This window comes from Danio rerio, chromosome 23 (assembly GCF_049306965.1).
Source record: "Danio rerio strain Tuebingen ecotype United States chromosome 23, GRCz12tu, whole genome shotgun sequence".
NCBI classification, from domain to species: domain Eukaryota; kingdom Metazoa; phylum Chordata; class Actinopteri; order Cypriniformes; family Danionidae; genus Danio; species Danio rerio.
In genome coordinates this window covers 23,863,628-23,880,323 of record NC_133198.1, presented here as the reverse complement: position 1 = coordinate 23,880,323, position 16,696 = coordinate 23,863,628, and the positions used below count along the sequence as shown (strand labels likewise).

General features: G+C 36.2%; 1 protein-coding gene across 6 annotated transcripts in view; it reads right to left on the bottom strand.

Moving 5' to 3' along the window:
* kcnab2b (potassium voltage-gated channel subfamily A regulatory beta subunit 2b) overlaps positions 1 to 16,696 on the bottom strand; it is a 185,787-nt gene that overhangs the window by 148,396 nt on the left and 20,695 nt on the right. For all 6 annotated transcript variants that reach the window (XM_068216784.2, XM_073938552.1, XM_073938559.1 and 3 more), the window contains one exon: positions 4,061 to 4,196. The gene's annotated coding sequence lies outside the window, so the exon portion shown is untranslated. The remainder of the gene's footprint in view (positions 1 to 4,060; positions 4,197 to 16,696) is intronic.

The window sequence follows — 16,696 nt, the reverse complement described above, 5'->3', positions numbered from 1 at the left end:
GCCAAAGCACGCTTGTCCCCCCTCCCGTCTCCCCCGACGGCCCGCACTCACACCACAAACGGGCCTCGGCGCGCTTACGTCATCGCTGCTGTGCTGTTCAGAGAGAAGCGCTCTCTCACTCAGCAGCACAGTGGAGATTTCTCTACTTATATTGTTTCAGTCGTTTGCTATGCAGTGACATGCAGTCAAATATTTAGCAAAACAGTCCTTAGGGATGCGGTGACACGCAGTCAGATATTTTGCCGAACAGATCCGCCACTTTTGGCGCTCATAAACAATCATAAAGCCCTCGTGCTGCAGGAATGAGGAGGTCTGCTGAAGCCGCGCAGCTGTCGTGCTGTGAGGAGTTCTCGTCTTTAATAAACTACGGCAGTTTGCGTTCACTGAACAGTAAGAATGATTAATAAATCCATATGAAACAGTCCCTTAAAAGTCACGTCTCGCTTTCAGTTTTGGGCTTTGGAGCGTTTTGCACTCACACACAAGCGTACCGTGCCAAAGCCCAAGTGAACCGTGCTCAGGCACACCTCTTCCAACCGGGCCAGGGCCGACCAAGTGTACCATGCTTGAGCCCGATTCAGCGCACTCACACTTTTCAAACGATCCGGGAAACGGGCCTGGGGACGGTACGGATGGCATAGTGTGAGTAGGCCGTAAGGCCTATCTCCCCAGATCATTCAGCTTAGATGGCCGGCCAGCTCTAGGAAGAGTCCTGGTGGTTCCAAACATCTCACACTTGCAAATGATGGAGGCCACTGCAACCTTCTCCAGCCTTGTGGCTCGAGACAATCTTGTCTCGGAGGTCTACAGACAATTCCTTTGTCTTCATAAATTGGTTTGTGCTTTGACATGCACTGTCAACCCTGGGACCTTATATAGACAGGTGTATGCCTTTTCCAATCAACTGAATTTACTACAGGTGAACTCCAGTTCAATTCCACTGATCTCAAGAATGGTCAGTGGAAACAGAATGTACCTGAGCTCAATTTAGAGCTTCACGGCAAAGGCTATGAATACTTACAGTATGACCATGTGATTTACCAGGTTTTTTATTTTTAATAAATTTGCAAAAATTTTAAAATATCTTTTTTTCAGATTTTCAATATGGGGTATTGTGAAGACAAATCCGCCCACCTCATCTTTCCTGACCAGCATCACTCTCTCTCATCTAGGTGCAGCTGCTCTCTGATGACATCATCATCACCACACACTCATCCAGCTGCAGCACTGATGCTGATAGGAACAGATGTTGGCTTTTGTGCGGCCTCGTCCTCCGACAAGCACAACTCTCTCTGCCCACCTCCAGTTGCAGAGCCAAGAGTGCCGCTGACATCTGCTCTCAGCATTTCACTCATAATAAAGCCTCATTTGTGGGAAACCACCCTACAGCCTGCCACGTCCCATGCTGTTCATTTCAGATGCCACTATAAAGTTAAGTTTGTTCTCATGATGTATCCCAAAATGCATTTTAAATAGTCGAGGCATTCAAGCCGCCAGCAGTCACATGGGCCAGACTGATACTGTATGTAAACTGAGCATATGAATCTTATTATCCATATTAGGAAAGAAGGAGAGAAGGATTTATTTGGGTTTGAAGGTTTGATAAAGTTCTGTGTTTTATGGCCTGCTTTGGGCAAACTGAAATTACATTAAGTCAAAATTGATAGCAACGGATGACTCATTGAATAGCTTCTTTACCCTGCTGTTATTTTGTTGGCTGTCATCAGGAAGGAGAAAATGGGTCTTGGGTATTGTGATGAGGAGCCGCGTGTCCACTTGTTTGTTTGTAATTTTTACTTTTATTATTTTTATTATTATTTTTTTTTTATCACCACCACTCGTTTTAGATGTTTTATGATGATGATGTATATATAAAACTAACAATAATATATAAAACAAATTAGTCTAAAATAAAGATCGTAAATATCTTAAAACCTAAAAAGAAACCTAATTATTATTATTGCTTGTTTTTTGTTTTTGGTCATATGGGGTCATGGAAGAATACTTGAAAAAAAATCAAAGACAGGACGTTTCTTTGTTTTTGCTAGATTATAAATGCTATAAAATAAAATAAAAATATGTCCTACAAAATTTAGCAAGAGTCTTGGTTGCTGGCTAATGTATGCCTGCTTAGATGTTTTATAAAAAAAAGACTATTAATATAATAAAAAAATGGTGATGAGGAGCCGCATGTTCAATTGTTTGTAACTTATTTTTTTTTATTACAGTTATTTTTTATTATTATAACCACTTGTTTTAGATGTTTTATGAAATATATATACGTGTGTGTGTGTGTGTGTGTGTGTGTATGTATATATACATATATATATATATATATATATATATATATATATATATATATATATATATATATATATATATTTATACATATATATTTATATATATTTATATTTGATGCAGTAGGTAGTGCTGTCGCCTCACAGAAAGAAGGCAGCTGGTTCGAGCCTCACCTGGGTCAGTTGGCGTTTCTGTATGGAGTTTGCATGTTAACTCTGCGTTTCCGTGGGTTTCCTTCGGGTGCTTCGGTTTCCCCAACAGTTCAAAGGCATGTGGTACAGGTGAATTGGGTAAGCTAAATTGTCCATAGAGTATGAGGATGGGATGGGTCGCAGCTGGAAGTAATCCGCTGCGTAAAACATATGCTGGATAAGTTGGCAGTTCATTCTGCTGTGGCGAGCCCAGATTATTAAAAGGACTAAGCCGAAAAGAAAATTAATGAATGAACTATGGATGGATGAATGAATTTATTTATTTATCTATTTATTTTAATTATGGGTCTTGAGAGAATGCTTGCAAAAAATTTTGCAAGACAGAATATTTATTTTTTTGCTAGATTTTGTTTTAAAATAATAAAATAAAATAAAAATATCCTACAAAATTTAGCAAGAGTCTTGGTTGCTGGTTAATTTATGCCTGTTTGGGTGTTTTATGAAATTTTTGTTTTGATAATATTAAAATGTAATAATATTATTAGAAAATAATAAAACAAATATATAAAAGGGTCCAGGGGACGGTGTGAACACTGGTTTTCTCTTTAATTGACATGTCATATATTTTATTATCAGGGTTTCAGCATGGTCTTAAACAATTAATATCTCTTAAATTTTAAAAATAACATTTTAGGTATTTAGACATTTAGTCTTAAATTCACTAAAATATAGTGTTGTAGGTCTTAAATTTTAAACAGCTCCTAATTTCCTTTTGGCCATGTAAAACTACTGAATTGGTACGATCAACATCGTCTAAAACCAAAAATCTTTTACAAAAGTTACATTTATTAACTCTATTTAGCAATTTTGGTTGAATTATTTTTTCATAATAACATTTGTTTATATGTATGAGTTTAAAAATATGTTTGAAATTTAATGGGGCAAATAAAAATATTTTCCACTGGCCATTAGAAAAAAAAACCTTATACATCTGAAATTTAATTCATGATCATTTTAAAAATGTCTTTAAAAGTCTTCGATTTGACTTGGTGAAACGTGCAGAAGCCCTATATTTTATTAAAAAAAATATATTCTAAAAAAATTTTCTCACACATAAATTCACTAATCATTACCATTACCATTAAAAGCTGCGCTCACTGAATCAGTGCAGAACTGAGTGTGTTGGAGTGCCCATATAGCAGCACACAGAAGAGAGCCGCAGCTGTTCAGCCAATCTCTCTTTATGCATGTGGGAGAAAAAAACATTAAGCAGGAATGAGGCTTCTCCCCACTTTTCTCATTACACAACTTTCCCCGTTCTGGCACAACATCACACCCGTCCCTCACACACATCTGTGGGCACACTGAGCCTAAAAGATGGGGGAGGACGGAGCCTCAGCTGTTCGAGTTGTCAAAACCCTGGGAAAGTGTTTCTCTTCTCTCCTGCTCCTGCTTTTCTTATGCCCTCTTTCCCTATTGCTCATATCTGATGCCCTGAAACCTGAGGACTTGCCTCTGATCATAATTTTAAGTAAGAGCCAGTGAGAGGGGTGGAGAGAGAGAGAGAGAAAAAGGGGTACCAAAAGGCTTAAAGCAACATTTATACTGACCTTTAAATGTGATTGATTCCAGGTTCTGCTTTGAGTGTGATCTTGATCCACCTCGCTTTGTTTGATGGCTGATACAGCTGGACACATTTTGTCAGTGTGCTTGTCTTACAGTGTTTAGCAGACACATAAGAATGTACTGTAAAAACAAATGAGAGAGAGAGCAAGGTAAAGTTAGACTTGAACTTTCTCGGGCATTTTGATTGATTGGATTACAAGTAGATGATGGAGACACTCCTGTCTACACTTGGTGTCTCTTTTGTCCATTGTCTGATTATGGAGGGTCTATGGATGAAATAAGATCATATAGTTTAAATAATTGGTCTGTTTATTTCCCCGTAAGAAGTAGCAGTTGTGTCTGATTTAAAAGGTTGCACCCTTTCAGGTTCATGTCACATTCATCATTTAAAAAAATAATAAATCAAAAATAAAAGCGGACTCCTTTTTGCGATTAGTCTTTTTATTTGTCATGTTTGTAAAGACTCATGCCCACTGGGGCTGCATCTGAAACCACATACACTCACCGGCCACTTTATTAGGTACAGCTTACTACAGTAGTACAGGTTGGACTTCCTTTTGACTTCAGAGCAGCCTCAATTCTTTGTGGCATAGATTCAACAAGGTACTGGATATATTCCTCAGAAATTTTGGTCTATATTGAGATAATAGCATCACGCAATTGCTGCAGATTTGTCGGCTGCAGATCCATGATACGAATCTCCCGTTCCACCACATCTCAAAGGTGCTCTATTGGATTGAGTTCTGGTGACTGTGGAAGCCATTTGAGTGCAGTGAACTCATTGACATGTTCAAGAAACCAGTCTGAGATAATTCACGCTTTATAACATCACGTTATCTTGCTGGAAGTAGCCATCAGAAGATGGGTACACTGTGGTCATAAAGGGATGGACATGGTCAGCAACGTTGCTCAGGTAGGCTATGGCCTTAACACGATGCTCAATTGTTACTAATGGGCCCAAAGTGTGCCAAGAAAATATCCCCCACACCATTACACCACCACCAGCAGCCTGAACCATTGATTCAAGGAGGAGGGATCCATGCTTTCATGTTGTTGATGGCAAATTCTGACCCTACCTCATGAATGTCGCAGCAGAAATTGAGGCTCATCAGACCAGGCAACATTTTTCCAATCTTCTATTGTCCTGTTTTGGTGAGCCTGTCCCAACTGTAGCCTCAGTTTCCTGTTCAAGAGGGACACCCAATGTGGTCTTCTGCTGCTGTAACCCATCCGCCTCAAAGAAGTTTTGTCCATTTGAAGTTTTGTGCATTCAGAGATGCCCTTCTGCATACCTCTGTTGTAACGAGTGGTTATTTGAGTTACTGTTGCCTTTATATCAGCTCGAACCAATCTGGCCATTCTCCTCTGACATCTGGCATCAACAAGGCATTTACGCCCACAGAACTGCCACTTACTGAATATTTTCTCTCTTTTAGACCATTCTCTGTAAACCCTAGAGATGGTTTTGTGTGAAAATCCCAAGACATCAGCAGTTTCTGAAATACTCAGACCAGACCGTCTGGCATCAACAACCATACCATGTTTAAAGTCACTTAAATCGCCTTTATTCCCCATTCTGATGCTCAGTTTGAACTGCAGCAGACAGTCTTAACCATGTCTACATGCCTAAATGAGTTGCTTCCAGGTGATGAGCAGTTGGACAGGTGTACCTAATAAAGTGGACGTGAAGTGTACTTCCATACTATATAGTATGGAACAAGTATGCAAGCCAACTAGTATGTCTGAATTCATAGTATTTAAAAAAACAGGAAGGACCCGGATGAACCACTACTTCTGGTGAGATTCTGAAGTATGTATCTGATGGACGCTATGCTATTCCATGATGCCACACGAGAGAATTCATGACTGTGAATAAAGCGACACAACTGATGCAGGGTAGGTCACATGATAATCATGAATGGCGGATGTAGTACGTCGAAGCTCATTTGTACTACACTGTAAAAAACGCTGGCTTTCAAACAGTAGATTTGTGCTGGGACAACGTGAAGGAATTAAGTTCATTTATTAGTTGTTACAAAGTTAAGTGGATTGAAAATAAAACAATTAAGTTGTCACAAAAAAACTCAAGAATTCTATTGTTTCAGCGCATTTTAAATGCGTAGTTTAAACAAACAGCAAACACCATTTATTGAGTGTACTCACATTCATACTATATGGAACATACTTTTCTACTGGTTGCATAAATCCAAATACTCAATTAGCAGATTTGGGATTGCCAGGGCAATTATTATGCACAATTATCGCTGACGTTTTACACCAGTGGCGGGCATAAAAAAAGGTTTCTTTTCTGAAATGAGACAGCTTCAGTGACAAAAGCAATCAATAAATGTGACCACAAGAGTGCAAAAAAGAGAATTTCTTGTGTTTGATTGACACAAGGAGTCTACAACCCATGTTTACTCAACAGCTAAAAAAACCCCACAATGCATTGTGAGAGTTTGTGCGCCTAAATAATTGCCACAAGATGGCATCTAAACATTTACATAGACTGCAAAAATTTTTATTCATGACAGGAATCAAAAGTCTTTGTTTCATTACTAATTTGACAGCTCACTAAGTGTTAAAAAACTATCATAGGGTCAAACCAATAAATTGAAAATTCAATCTGTCTGAAAAATTTATTAAACAAAATGTATTAAACTGGTTCAGTAAATTTACTTGTTTTATTCACTCCTTCAAGTGGATTCTATTAGAGGACTAATGTAGGAAATAGTGAATGAGGATGCAATTTAGGATACAGCAATAGTTTCCACCTACTGGCTAAATAATATTGGCAGAAAGAACAGGAGTGATTCAATAACTCTACTAGTTGTAAACTATCAAATAAAGCACACATCAATTAGATTGTAACATGAATAAGATTTGAGGGTAAATATTGGTTGAAAGAGCTGGGTTTAAGCCCCTTATTCTTAAAGCAACACTATTTACATTTTCTGCCTGAAAATATTGTCTCTAAAATTATGACAGTATGTTACATAGTGTTGCTTTTAAAATCTAAACCTCCATCACCTAAATGTGTTCAGAAACGTTTGACGGAATCAAGTACAATCAAGCTGATCAGAGTTGGTTTAATCCTTCAAATTAAAATGTTCTCCCCCTTCTGCGCTATTCTCAGATCAGCAGCAAACGCCTGCGTGTGTGCGATTGTAATGAGGCAAGAGAATTCTATAACTGATATAAGGCCTTGTAATCCAGCTCTCGTCTAGATGTTAAATTCATTTGTAATTGCCCTTTTTCCCAAACACAGGTCTGTTGTAGACGTTCACTATTCCCCTGACTGCACGCAGGGACAATGAGAAGGGGGATTTCTTATTTTCATCCCAATGAGACTCTAGAGAGCATAATAGATTTAATACAGGTGTCGAGCACAGGAGACAGACGGCAGCTGATTTGCCGTCTCAGGGATTAACATTCTCAGAAAGTGAAGGACAGGCCCATAAAATATTCTGAATATGTTTTCATAATAATAACAAGTCAATACGGCAAAGATAGCATAGAGGGGCATTAATAGACAATAAATGTAGTACACATAAACTGTCAATTGTTCTCTGCGTGCTGTGATCATGGCCTTACAAAGATATAAACCTGGAAATTATCATTTTAATAATGTGTGATGCCAACAATAAACAAATATAATATAAAAAATATATTTTTTCTTATCTTCATGTAGTCTGACTTTCACTTCAGATAGGACAAAAGTGCATGTGGAAATTATTTAAGTACTTTACAAAAAGCTAACTCATTCACTCATTTACTGATACCTTTGTTGAGTGCATTTAATTGTAATAAGCGCAGTTGAGTGCACTTCATCACAAGATGAACAAAAAAAATCAGCCATGAACACTACACCTGCCAATCTGTAATATGCTGTGTGAATTTAAAAAAATGTATCTGTTAATTTCAAACATTTTTTGAATAGTTTAATAACAAACAGAACTAATAACTCTTGTATGTTTGTTTATTAGAATATAAATGTGTTCATAAATCTTTTACAATATCACATAAAATAAGACAGAAACCTCAGTTATAATTGCTAACTGTAGGTCCATAAAACAGGCATGAGGTGGATCCACATGCGTGTAGTGTATAAATAACGATTTTTAAACAAAATATGAACTCAAAGGCAGAATAGAAGAAATCAAACACAAAAACAAAGAGTAAGTGAAACACATGGGCTTAAATATAAGGAAACAATGTTATGTAATGTAATGTGTATTTATATAGCGCGTTTATCGTGCATGGCCATATACCCAAAGCGCTACACAATCATGAGCAAGTAGCACGGTCACACTGGGGAGGTATAAATCATAACCTGCATGGTCATCTATAAACTGGTATGCACCAACAACATAACAAAATTCAGATTTAGAAGATTTCAAAAGTTACAGTCACACTTTTCCATCCATATAAAATAAAGATTTTGATTAATCTATACTTTAATTTTCTGTCCAATTAAATGCTCTACAGACTCTGAACCATCGTGCCCCAACATATTGCTGCTACAACCTAAGTCAAATTGGTCATGAATATTATTTTTCATATTAGAATTACATTCATTAATTTTCCTTTGGCTAAAGCAGGTCGCACACCAGAAGCGACGCTCGGCGGAGCGCCGCGCAGCGCCACGCAGCGCCATGTATTTTAGAATTCTAATCATAGTTTTCTATCAGGATACACACACCGGCGCCGCAAGTCGGCGGCTGTCGGCGGCGCCCGGCGACGGCTCAGGACGCAGTTCATTTTTCAGCCGCGCCACAGAGCGCCATCTGATTAGTTTCATGTTAAATATCATTCGAATGTGCGCGTCTGGTGTGCGATACTTTAATCTGTCATGTACGCGCCGTGTCGCGGCGCCGAGTGGCGCTTCTGGTGTGCGACCTGCTTTAGTCCCTTATTTATCAATGGTTGCCACAGCGAAATGAACGCTGTGATATAAACAAAATGTTATATGCTATTTTTTAAAAGGAGGAGAGGAGGATGAACAATAAATGTTTATTACAGGGGACAAGTATTTTTTGTGGGGTTTTCAAACTGTTTTTAGTAAGGCAAAAAGAAAAAACAAGATTTAATCAAACATAGCTGATCCAAATAATCAAGGTGTTCAAGACTACTACGCTGCGTCTCAGTTTGCATACCATCTATCCTAAATAGTATTCGAAAATTGAATTAGTATGTCTCGAACCATAGTATGTTGAAAAGAGTATCCCAGGTGGTTTACTATTTCCAAGCTTGGTGTAAAATTGCCCATACTCTAACCAGTAATATTGCCCACAATACATTGCATGTTGGACATGAATTTGATTGGAACTACAAACTCAGGTAAAAAGTTTAAACAAACTACAAACATGGCAGAAGCGCGAGACCAACTGTCAGAGAGGCTTGGGTAAAGTTGTTTAAATGACAGTTCAACTGCAACAACAATGTGAACTCATGTTACGATATGCTCGGACATTAATTTCTGAATGCATAATTACCAAAAGAGCTGAGGAGATTTCTCTGGATAAAAGACTCACGAATGGCAGATTAACCTGCTGCTGCTTCTCAAATGAGATAGATAATTGCTTATGAAAGAAATGTGGATGATGTGTCAAGATGACTGACAGGTGACATAACTAAGCAACATAACGATCTGTTAATGAGGTAGTTTGTCCCAAAGCTTGCATACTCTACTGTTACACACTCAATAGTGTATATTTTTCCTTTTCAAAAAAAGTACATACTTTTGAGGTGTAGTATGTGAATTGGGATGCAGCACTAGGCACTAGTCTAAAACACCTTGATTAGTTTGATCAGCTGTGTTTAAATAGGGTTGGAGCAAAACTGTACAGAGCTGTGGTCCTCCAGGAATTGAGTTTGAGGGTTAGATTTTGGGAAATGGTGTACAATTGATGTAAACTCAACATCAGAGTGGATTGTATGCATAAGTGATGAATGACAAAATGGCTGTCACCTGATATAGGACATTATATAGTAGAAGAGGAGGGTTTTTTAGATTTAAGGTACGATTAAAGAGGTCAACAAGCTTTGACACATTTGCTATAAAGTGTGATTCTTACAGCTCTTTTAATGTACTGTGAGTCGCAATTGATCAAACCTGGTGATCAGAAATATTGATTAAACAAACATACAGTCTATCCGGTAAGTATTCATAGCGTTTTACTTTTCTACATTTTTTATGTTACAGCCTTATTCCAAAATGGATTAAGTTCATTTATTTCCTTAACATTCTACACACAATACCCCATGATGACAATGTGAAAAAAGATATTTTGAAATTGTTGCAAATTTATTAAAAATAAAAACCTGAAAAATCACATGTACATAAGTATTTAAAGCCTTTGCCGTGAAGACCTAAATAGAGCTCAGGTACATTCTGTCTCCACTGATCATTCTTGAGATGTTTCAGCAGTTTAATTGGAGTTCACCTGTGGTAAATTCAGTTGATCGGACATGATTTGAAAAGGCATACACCTGTCTATATAAGGTCCCAGGGTTGACAGTGCATGTCAAAGCACAAACCAATCATGAAGACAAAGGAATTTTCTGTAGACCTCTGAGACAGGATTGTCTCGAGGCACAAGGCTGGAGAAGGTTGCAGTGGCCTCCATTATTCGTAAGTGGAAAATGTTTGGAACCACCAGGACTCTTCCTAGTGCTGGCCGTCCAACTAAGCTGAATGATGGGGGGAGATAGGCCTTAGTTAGGGAGATCAATAACCTGATGCTTACTCTGTCTGAACTCCAGCGTTCTTCTGTAGAGAGAGGAGAACCTTACAGAAGGACAACCATCTGTGCAGCAATCCACCAATCAGGCCTGTATGGTAAAGCGGAAGCCACTCCCCACCTGGAATTTGCAAAAAGGCATCTGATGGACTCTCAGACCATAAGAAACAAAATTCTCTGGTCTGATGAGACTAAAATTTAACTCTTCGAAGTAAATGCCAGGCGTTACGTTTAAAGAAAACCAGGCACTGGTCATCACCAGTCTAGTACCATCCCTACAGTGAAGCATAGTGATGGCTGTGGGGATGTTTTTCAGCAGCAGAAACTAGTCAGGAAAAAGGGAAAGATGAGTGCAGCAATGTGTAGAGACATCCTGAAAGAAAACCTGCTTCAGAGTACTAGTGACCTCAGACTGGGGTGATGGTTCATCTTACAGCAGGACAATGACCCAAAGCACAACGCCAAAATATCAATAAAGTGGCTTCACAACAACTCGGTGAATGTCCTTGAGTGGCACAGCCAGAGCCCAGACCTAAATCCTCTTGAACATCTCTGGAGAGATCTGAAAATGGCTGTACACCTTTGCTTCCCATATAACCTGATAGAGCTTGAGAGGTACTGCAAAGAGGAATGGGCAAACATTCTCAAAGACAAGTATGCCAAGCTTGTGGCATCACATTCAAAAACACTTGAGGCTGTAATTTCTTCCAAAGGTGCATCAACAAAGTATTGAGCAAAGGCTGTGAATAGTTATGTGAATACTTATTTTTAGGTTTTTTATTGTTAATAAATTTGCAACAATTTCAAAAACTCTTTTTTCACATTGTCATTATGGGGTATTGTGTGTAGAATTTTAAGGAAATAAAAGAAGTTAATCCATTTTGGAAAAAAAATGTGGAAAAGGTGAAATGTTATGAATACTTTCCGGATGCACTGTAAAGGTTTCAATATTTTTACCTGAATTAAAAAAGAGAATATGACCCTTATAAGAAGAGAACTTTCTGAAGTACTTGACATTTATGGGCCAATCGCAACATTCCCAAGTCCCACATAGGCAACACTGTATAGATCTAGGAATAAAAACAATGAATAGTATCGTCCATAACTGCATCTACAAATAAAATGAAGATTATGTCTTTAAAATCTAAACAAGACAGCCTTCAGTAGTATTCATCTTCATAAGAATTTACATTCTTAAGATTACATGTAAGCCTCCATTCTTCTTCTAATATTTACACAGTCAAAGCATGTGAGAACATCCCAACAATGTGTCTCAGCAAGAAACGTGGAAAGAATAAAACCATACTTAAGACTCATCATCTCTCAAGACCGCAGGCTTTACACGGCGTATGGGACCCCTCATCGCAATTATTCTTTCTTTCATTCAAACTTGTCCTCCGACAAAAGAAAAACACACTTGCACTTATTGAAGACATTGGCCTTGGTGTCCAAGAAGCCTGTTGGCGTTACATAAACAATACTGTCCCTCCAGCCTGAATGAAAAGCAAAAACAAGACAACAGAGAAAGATTCCTAGCACTGGCAGAGGCTTTACTGGCACAGCACAACACCTTTTATTACCGTCATAATTAATGACTCGCAGTGCCTCAGATCTGAAAAGAAGCCTGTTTCCTTAAAGGGAATTAGAAGGAGCAAATCGACGGCCAAAAAGAGCTCAATTAATAACAAAGTGGGCACAGCTCTGGGATAACACAAACAAGGCAGAACATCAGTCAAATGCACAGACATGTCGGATAAACAAATGCTCGATTCATTTCTGGAGCCCGATGGGACTACTGATTAAATTAGAAAGCTGGAGAAGCGACAATCAACATGCTGGAGGATACACAATGCTATAGTGTGCGGAAGGGGCCGAAACAAAAGCAAACACTGAAACATTCTGGGACGACTGACACAGTTCTTGAGCCCCAGCTGGGTCAATGTTATAAGCATATCACAACCAATGTGTTTGTAAACAACACAAACGTCCGCTTCAATATGCGTCACGGGATTCAGAATGTAAATGGATCCTGTTATGAAAACATGATTCTCAGACGATAATCGTAACATTCATTTCACACTTTTCAAGATGCGTATGTCCGACATCATTTGTTTCCTATAGTGTTTTTGTCCATTTTTGTGGCAGAAGAAATAAAACTGATTTAAAATGGTGAAGTGCTTCAATTTAGGAAATTAATTACAGCCACTTTCAGATTTATTCATATTGCAAATACTGTAAGACACACTGAGAGAAAAATAATAATTTAGAAAAAAAACCTCAAACGTAGGCTAGTTTTATTTTAAATATTATTGGTAAAAATCTAAATTAAATTGTAAAAATGTAATTTAGATGAATCAAGATTTACATACTAAATGTTCATATTTTAAATGTCATTATATTAAATAATATAATATAATATAATATAATATTATATTATATTATATTATATTATATTATATTATATTATATTATATTATATTATATAACACCTATAAAAATAACAATAATAATATTAATAAAAATAATATATAAACACTAGGGCTGTGTGATTAGTGGAAAATATCTATTATATAATTTTAGAAATAATATTGTAATTTTTTTTGACAGATATTGCGATTTAGATTTAATTTGCAATTTAATTTTGTATTCAAGCTTCAGCTCAATAATCTGCATTGTAGCTTCTTACTGCTAAGTAAGTGTTAGTTTAAAAAAGGAACTGAAAAGATATTAAATTACTTAAACATTTATTCAAATTTGTTTTTAAATAATCAGAAATTAAACACTAATGTTTCTCTAGAGCAAGCAGTAGACTCAAATAAAATAACCTTACCTGTAAACAAGTTCAACTAAAATTTATGAGATAATGTAGCTTATTATCAAAAGAAATAATAATAAAAAAATACAGAACACTCAGCAAACTAACATGGCTGATAAAAGGTAGATTGAAAAGTTCTGATTGGGCAGAACGAAAGTGTGCTTACTCAATTGGCTAGTAAGTCAGTCACACAGACAGCAGTCATGTATTTGAAAATAAATTATACATATCGCAGCCTCTTGTGATTAAGCTAATAGCAATGTTTTAAATCACGAGGGCGATTTAATTTCGATTAATCGCACAGCACTAATAAACACTTTATTATATAAAAATATATGTTAACTGCTCAGCTGTTTATCCTTGTCAATCATTATTAATTAGCAATATTTTATCTATTCATTAAAATTACATAACATTATATAATAATAATAATAATAATAATAATAATAATAATAATAATAATAATAATAATAAGGTTACAAATAAGTGATCACACTTTACAATAAGGTCCCATTAGTTAATATAAGTCTATTTATTTACTTTACAATAAGGTCCCATTAGTTAATATAAGTCTATTTATTTACTAAAAATGAATAATAATTTTACAGCATTTATTACTCAGTTTATTACATCTATTATTAAAATACAAATACATGCCTGTTAACTAACAATAACAAAGATGAATATCTACTGTAATAAATCAATTGTTCATCAACTAACATTAACTAATACAACCATATTGCTTAAGTCTTACCAAATAAGTTATAAGAATCAAATTCAAATCCAAAAAGCAAAACAATTGCACATTATTAGAGGGTATTTAAAGTTAATGTAATAATGTAAATATCTTGCTTCAAAATTCATTCATTTATTTTCTTTTTGGCTTAATCTCTTTATTAATCTGGGGTCGCCACGGCGGAATGAACCGGCAACTTATCCAGCATATGTTTTACGCAGCGGATGCCCTTCCACAACCCATCACTAAGAAACATCCATACACTCTCATTCACACACAAACACTACAGACAATTTAGCCTACCCAATTCACCACGTATTTGGAATGTGGGGGAAACCGGAGCACCTGGAGGAAACCCACACTAACAAGGGGAGAACATGAAAACTCCACACAGAAATGCCAACTGACGCAGCCAAGGTTTGAATCAGAGACCTTCTTGCTGTGAGGCGATCTTGCTACCCACTGCGCCACCGTGATGCCCTTGCTTTAAAATGATTTCAATAAATCATTTAAAGTATTCTACTCTATATTTAAGCTCCTGTATTCGAGTTTTACATTTTAAACAATATCAAAAGAAAAAAAAGGTAATTGTGAAACCTTTGAAACTGACATTAATTCGTCGTTTTGTATCCAAATTTTGTGAATGCACAGATTAATACAGACACAACAAGAGCACAAAACCGATTAGAAATGCAAATTATATTTATTTATTTAAATACAGATGATATCATAAGAGCCTTTGGAGGATTTGATTGAGCATGCATGCAGGTTTTGTGAGTGGATTGCGGCATTACTGTAGTTCCACCTATAGGAAAAAGATTTTTGAAGAACTAATGCTGGGTTTTTCGAGCAAAAAAAAAAAAAAAAGCAATTTGACAGCCCCCCCCCCCCCCCCATATTATTTCCCCATAATATGAAGGTCGTGACTGAATCTGCACTGGTCTTGGTAGGACATAATGGCAACAGAACTGTAAATTGTTTTTGGGGGAGGGTTGGTTAAGGTGAGGGAAATTACCATTGAGCTCTGCTAACACAGGCAGAGAGACACTGACAAAAAAGAATAGATTTCCCATCTCAGTGTCACATTGCATTTTCAGAGGTGCTCAGTGGCAGGCACATGTGATTAGTAACACTTTAACAATGTAATCAACTTTTTAGTTGATCCATCTTCCAGTGCAAGAATCCAAAAAGATTTGCATGCATAATATGAATAGAAAAGAGAAAAGAAATAATTGTTTTTATGTGACATTCTTGATGTTGTTGTTTTTTTTTTGTCCTCAGAATATTTGAAAAATAATATTCTCATTAAAATGTGCAAATAAAATTAATTTTCCTTCTTGTTTGTTTCATTAATTGTAGTATACACATGATTAAATGTTTACTGCTTCAGTTTTAGAAGGCATTTTTACAGTTCAAATAAATTGTCTGGGTTGTTCATGTTAATTAGTTAGGGTACAAATGCTGGGTAAGCTTCCAGTATACTTTTCCTGGTATTTTAAGAATTCATTAGTGCTCAAAAGGGAAGTATAAATCAAGAACTTGACTAAAAGTATAGATGGTTTTATTAGAATACTGCAGAAACATATTACATATACTCCTATTTAATTTTATTTGTGCTATTTTACGTAATTAAATATAAAACAAAGATTGACTGATGAATTAATTGATTATTGACTATAAACTATTACTAATAATGAATGATAATCCAGTGTGCAAACAAGTGACGATTTAGCATATAGTAAAACTAAAATTGTTTACATTTTTGTTGACATATAAACTTATACATACAGCATGCAGTGACAAGATTCATAGTCAAAAATTTGCATTATATTAACGTAATGCTGTAGCGGGTAATAAACAAATGTCCAAAATGATGCATTTCATACAGAAAGCTTAAACAGGTCGCCCTTTAAAGTAGATTTTGTTTGTAAACAAGTCACAGTCATGCCCTAATTATCAACAGCAATATTACTGTCCACAACTGAGGAACACGGCTATCTCTGCTTATTTTTTAAACATATTTATGCTACTTTTTATGCATAATTATTGGATAGTGAAAACCTTTGTGCTTTGACTTTAATTTGTGATATTGCAAGGATTGCAGGAGAAAGGAAGCTATGTAATTAAGAAAAGAGACATTCAATAAAATATTAATAGCTGATTATTTAGCAGTCAGTGTATACTTTGTCTTTATATGCTTTTTTAGCTTTTTTTTTTTGTTGCTTTTTTACTTTGCCTTGTTTGCGTGCATATTGTTTTTGTTTTTGTTTTGTTGTTTTTACTTGAAAAAAAATGTTTAAAATGTTTTTTGTTACGATGGCAGAGA